The 6095-nt window shown below is 34.9% G+C and overlaps 1 long non-coding RNA gene across 1 annotated transcript; it reads right to left on the bottom strand.

Moving 5' to 3' along the window:
* Positions 1 to 1331: 1331 nt before the first annotated feature.
* On the bottom strand, positions 1332 to 1731 carry LOC116113524. Its single transcript, XR_004125425.1, has 2 exons — positions 1654 to 1731; positions 1332 to 1399 (listed from the first exon to the last, which is right to left on the bottom strand). It is a non-coding gene; the product is annotated as an uncharacterized LOC116113524 (long non-coding RNA).
* Positions 1732 to 6095: the final 4364 nt, after the last annotated feature.

The raw sequence follows: 6095 nt of genomic DNA, 5'->3' as shown, positions 1-6095 counted from the left end.
CTCAAATAACCTAAAGCTTAGCTTTATCTCAACTCGTTTACACCTTTAGTTTAACCAAATCTCAAGGACTAAAGTGTCAATTCAATACACATATCTTTCTTGAGAACAAATCTCCAAGGTTTTGCCGTGATAGGACATGTATTATTTTATAACCCAAAAATATGCATATCCTTTTAGGAATTTAAGTACAAAATTGGAGTTCTAGTTGAACCTTACAATTTTTTAGACAGTAATGCTACAGTCATCGGAAGTAGTGCACCGAATGACGTGGCGTAATCCTGACCGTCGATTAATATTTAGTTTAATCGATGGTCAAGATTGTGTCACATCATTCGATGCACTACTCTCGGTGTCTCTATTATTTTCCTTTTTTAAAAGTTGAGAATAATGACTCTTGATCATGTAGATATCCATAAGGAGGTGTGTGTACAAACACGAGATTCACATTTAGCTCATTTATGTGTTGTTCTTAAAAGATATTAATGTCTTTCAATGTTGTTTTTCATAAGTTTATTATCTGATGTTACTATCTATCGTTATGATTCTGAAATGATAAAGATGGACTTTCACCGACCGTTATTAGAAAATGTTTTAACACCTTAATTGTTACAACTATGATAGCTTTATAAATATTAATTATCACTAGTTTTACTGAAACTCAATAATAGACTTAAAATATTTAACAAAAAACTTATAAAAATAAAACCAGCTAGTATCCTCACAATATTATAATCAATAATGGAGTTACAAAAAGGATACCAATATCTTCACAACATTGTAACCAAAGTCTGTGATTTATTACAAATAATTACTATAAAGTGCAACCATTGAAGCTATGCTAGCTAGCTGACTCTTGAAGCAACAAGTCCTCACAGATTACCACAATTATACCGAACATGAGCATATTTGTCCCTAAAAAAGGCACTCAAAAGCACCAACATTATCAACTTCACAAGCATATATGGAGTATCCACTAATGTACCTGAAAGGTAAGATTGTAAAGCCAATTTAACCAATCTCAGTCTCCTCTCATTCACATATTCATCAATTGCTTCTTCAATCATCTTCTTACTTTTGAAATCTTTATGATCATTATTATGATTGGCTTGAAATTTTCTTGCCATGCATCTAGCCAGCACAACTGCATCTTCTATGCTGGCTGAGCCACCCTGGCCGATGAACGGAGTCATTGCATGCATCGAATCTCCGGCCACTGTCACAGTTCCTCTCCGATACTGGCCTAACAATATGTCCCATGGGGCAAGATATCTCAGACGGTTGAATGATGGGGAAGAAATGTCACAGTTTTGTATCACATCTATCGTTTTTTGAGGGAAACCCTTGATGGTCTCTAGAACCATTTGTTTGATCATCTTTGGATCTTCGACCATCTTTGAATCTGTAGTTAACAAGACAATAATGATTGAGAAAGTTAATGAAATAAGCTTATATAATAAATGAAAAAAATTTCCTATTTACCACTATTCTCTCTAAAATTTGTCAGATTTCTATTTTACTTGATCTTCAATCCAATAATAAAAATGGAGAGAAAAAAAAAACCCATACTACATAATTTTTTATTAAAAGGTATACATTTATCATTAAATAAACCGATATTTAAAAGCTTAATTAAATTCATATATAAGTACATACCCTGATAATTGTATTGGTGATTTACGAACCAGAAAAGCAGATTATCATTGACCGGAGCTACCCCAGCCATAGTTTTATCTCTAATAGTTCGGAGTAATTCAGGGGCAAATCCATGGCCATTTGGAAAATATGTAAAGCCTCTCACTCCACTTGAAGGGTGAAGCTTCTTGGGATTCAACTCAAGAAAATCAGCAACCACAGAGTTGGCTCCGTCACATCCAATCAACATCTGCAGTCAAATAACCCTAATTAGACTCTTAAGGTTTCTGAAATAATAAAAATTTCCCTACTTATAAGTTTTAAACATTAAAATAGACCGTCCGAAAACAACTGGATAAATATTTTATTAATTCGTAAATATATTAACAACAATCTGGTACGTTATTTATTAGCAATGGTTAACGTTAGAAGGCAAAATTTTATTAATTCGTAAATATATTAACAACAATCTGGTACGTTATTTATTAGCAATGGTTAACGTTGAAGGCAAAAATTTATTAATTCGTAAATATATTAACAACAATCGGTACGTATTTTAGCAATGGTTAAAGTTTGAAGGCAAAATTTATTAATTCGTAAATATATAACAACAATCTGGTACGTTTTATCAGCAATGGTTAACTTAGAAGGCAAAATTTGTGATATAGACCTTGAGAATGATTATATATAAATTATATTTAACTAGTTGTCGGTATGCATTATGCCAGTATCATATATAGAACAGAAACATATTATATTATTGAAGAATATAAATACCTTGCTCTAATTATCGTGCCATCATTCAATTGAAGAGTGGGGAAAGAAGTGTTTGGTCTATTTTCACAGAGAAAATTTGGCATCCAACTTGTACCGTACCAAGAGGGAGATCTTGAGCTAGAGATTCAATTAGATCACTTCTTTTTACCCAACGAATTTCCCCAATGTTCTGCCATAATATTAAAATTATATGATCAATTGATTAAGTTCATTCTTATAAAAACTTTATAATCAAACATTAATAAAGGCATGGTAATGATAAATTAAAACTTACGAGTAGTCAACAAATTTTTCTTTTGGCTTGCCGCCATTGAGATATATTTCATGCATCCTGTGTATTTACAATAATCAATAGAGATGAGGATATAGCTATGTCAATCCTAGAATGAAATCGAGAAAGCAGGGGGTAGCTTTTGTCGTGTAATGAATAATGCGAAGCATACCTTTCAAGGCGGATGCCATTAGACCTGAGCTTTGAAGCAACACCAAGTTTCCAAAGCTCTCCACCCATTAGGCGAATTGCAATGGCACCCCCTGATGCTCTCAATGTTTCTGATTTCTCAACAACCACACTCTTCATACCCTTCCTACAACATTAAGTGTCAAGACAAAAAGACAATATTTAGCACCACTTAACATGTGTAACAATTACACATGTTAGGAAAATAAGAACAGAAATAAGTACCTATGAAGAGCAAGGGCAGTGGCAAGGCCACAAATGCCTCCACCAACAATTACAATATCAAGATCTTCAAATATGCGTGAACCATTTCTACTTTCTTTTCTTGGAAGTTGAAGGAGATACACTACAGCTCATAACTATTTGTATTATAAGTAAAGGGTTGAGACTTTTTGAGTAATGAGTTTTCTTCTAATATATTACTATACGTTTGCCATTGCTGCTAAACATGGTGCTGAAAACGACATGAAGATAGACGGCTAGTTTGAAACTGGAATAATGCTCGATTAGTTAGTTCATCATGAAAAATCTCGATTAGTAATTTTTGTAATTAATTACTTTACACATTTAAATGCATTTAAAATTTTTAATATTAAAACGTGTTGATACAAAATTTAAAATTTTTTTTTAGATTAAAAGCTATAGAAAATTGTGAAAAAATCCTTTTAATACTTTCTAGTTTACATTAGTTTTAGGACTGTATTTGAAAACTGTTTTCAAAATTTGTACAAAACGTATTTTCATAAGTTTGTTATTCCTTATTTCAAAAACGAAAAATTGTGTTTATATTCTACATTAAACAGGCTCTAAAAATTTGTACAACTGTAATATTAACCTAATGTCTAAAATTAAAGTCTCATATTGTCTTTATAAGAGAGTAATTCTATATATAAATTTGTAATGGCCATACGTAATCACCGTTAGATTTACTATTAGATTAAATGATATTTTACAACTATACACAATCATAAATTTATTTCTATTATATCAGATGTCCTGATTAAAGCTTTATTATCCATTATATACATTGTTAAAAAAAAAAAAAACACCTACACTCTTTCTCACATGCTTTACAACCACATTGTCGGAAGATTTATGAAAACCCAACTGAAACATTCTTATATATATATTACTTTCTTGTTTTGTAACTGAATAATATAAATATATAGATATATATATATATATATATTTCTTTGTTTTCTTGTAACTTGAATGAGATGTTATATGTTTGTAATATAAATATACAATATGGTCTCCTACCACAAGGTTATTTAATACTTGCATTTATATGTTGAGAAGTTATGACTTTTTCTTCTAATGAATTTTAACCACGCCGACATCAGATACTTTTAACAGTTTTCTAGTTTTGCAGTAATTTTTAGGATTATATTTGAAAACTGTTTTTGAAAATAATTCTACTCATTTTTACTAAACATATTTTCATAAGATTTGTTATATATTTTTTTTTTTTTAAAACTAAAAACTGTATTTTTAAATTTTATATACAATTATAATATCAACCGTCTATCTCAACCATTAACATAATGTCTTAAATTTAAAGTCTCAAGACATTCTTATAAGAGAATAATTTTATCTATATAATTTTTGTAAGGACCGCACATATTCATCACCGTCAGATTTATTACATTAATTAAAATGATATTTTACAACCATACACAGTCATAAATTAATTCCGATTACATTGGAATGTGAATGTCCCAATTAAAAAATTATATATATATATATATATACGTAGAGCCTCACCAGTAAAGTATGGTCAGAACTCAGAAGGGTCCTGTGTCATCCAGGTGCGGCCAAGTCACAACCAGTGCAAGTGGCATGGCTCCTGTCAGTACAGCAGGTGGGTGCCAAACCAGCAAGCGGCTAGAGATCGCCCATGTGTCAAAACCCTGCTTTAGTCGAGGAAATCCCTCGGGCAGGTGAACAATGGGACACAGTGAAGGATTTGCACGACACCTACCCACTTGCAGCTTTTACAATCATTACCTTGAACTCTCCCACTATAAATAGAAGACTTCCCTCTCGTTTGGGGGGATTGCCTAATTTTACGTTTAATTAGCTCTCTCTCTCTCTCTCTCTCTCTCTCTCTCTCTCTCTCTCTCTCTCTCTCTCTCTTGTATTCTCACCCAAATTGTAACTTAGCTCGCTGAACACGACCTGATCTCTCTTTTATTAATACAACAGCAGTGGACGTAGGATTCACTTTTGAGCATCCAAACCACTTTAAAAATTGTTCTTCACCCTTTTATTTCATTCAACCCCCCTCATATCATGTGTGACTTTTAATTCCTTTTAGCATTTCACACGTGCGAGTTGTTAGTGTCAAAATCAAGCATCAACAATTTGGCGCTAGAAGGAGGGCCTAATTTAGTACCTACTCTTCATCAAAGAAATCTCTGACTAATTGGTCCCATAACAGCAAATGGCTCGTGGCTTCGAATCTGAGCGAACCAGTCAGGGTAATGAAGCAATCCCCTAGGTACAGGAGGACACTTCTCCCGAAGTGCCACCAGTCCAGCAGAATATCATAGGAGATATTCCTTCAAGCTCACAACCCGACCCAACCCAACCGTCATGAGTTACCTGGAGAGGTTCAACAATACTCTTCAAGCAATCAGCCAAAGGCTAGACCGATTGGATCGGGTCATGCCACCCAAATCCAATGAGGCGGTGCCACCGCCAAAAATGCCTGCAGGTCGCGTGAAAGCGCTAAAAAGGGTGAAAGCCTACGTCGCGCGCACTGCAGCGCGTCAGAGAAAGGGAAAGCAAGTGGCACACAGTGGGCCCAAGGGCTCCGAGGGATTAGTGAACACCGATTGCACCCCGAGTAGAATACCCGTGGCATTATGACTCGGCGACATGTCGCAGCATGAGCCGTCCCATGCCACGTCGCACGGGCACATCCCTAAAGGTGCAAGGCGGGGAGATTCCCATCATCAGCAGGTCAGTTAGTACCACCGCAAAGGTCGAAAAGACTCCCCGAATCATTCAATCCCATCACACAGTTTCGGCCAGCGTGTGTCGAGATTGGCCAGGGGTCCCGACCGAGATGAGGAAAAGTCTGACTTACGGTCTTTCCTCAACAGCAACTGTGAGGGTCGAACCCATGTTGTGGAAAGTGATCCCCAGGTAACTCCGCTGCCTCAGATTGAGGAACTACAACGAGCTTTGGATCAGCTCAAAGCCTAGCAGAATGAGCAAAGGC

Source organism: Pistacia vera, unplaced genomic scaffold (genome assembly GCF_008641045.1).
Source record: "Pistacia vera cultivar Batoury unplaced genomic scaffold, PisVer_v2 Contig68, whole genome shotgun sequence".
Classification (NCBI taxonomy): Eukaryota; Viridiplantae; Streptophyta; class Magnoliopsida; order Sapindales; family Anacardiaceae; genus Pistacia; species Pistacia vera.
Note: the sequence above shows the minus strand (reverse complement) of the source record. Positions and strands in the feature narration are given on the sequence as shown.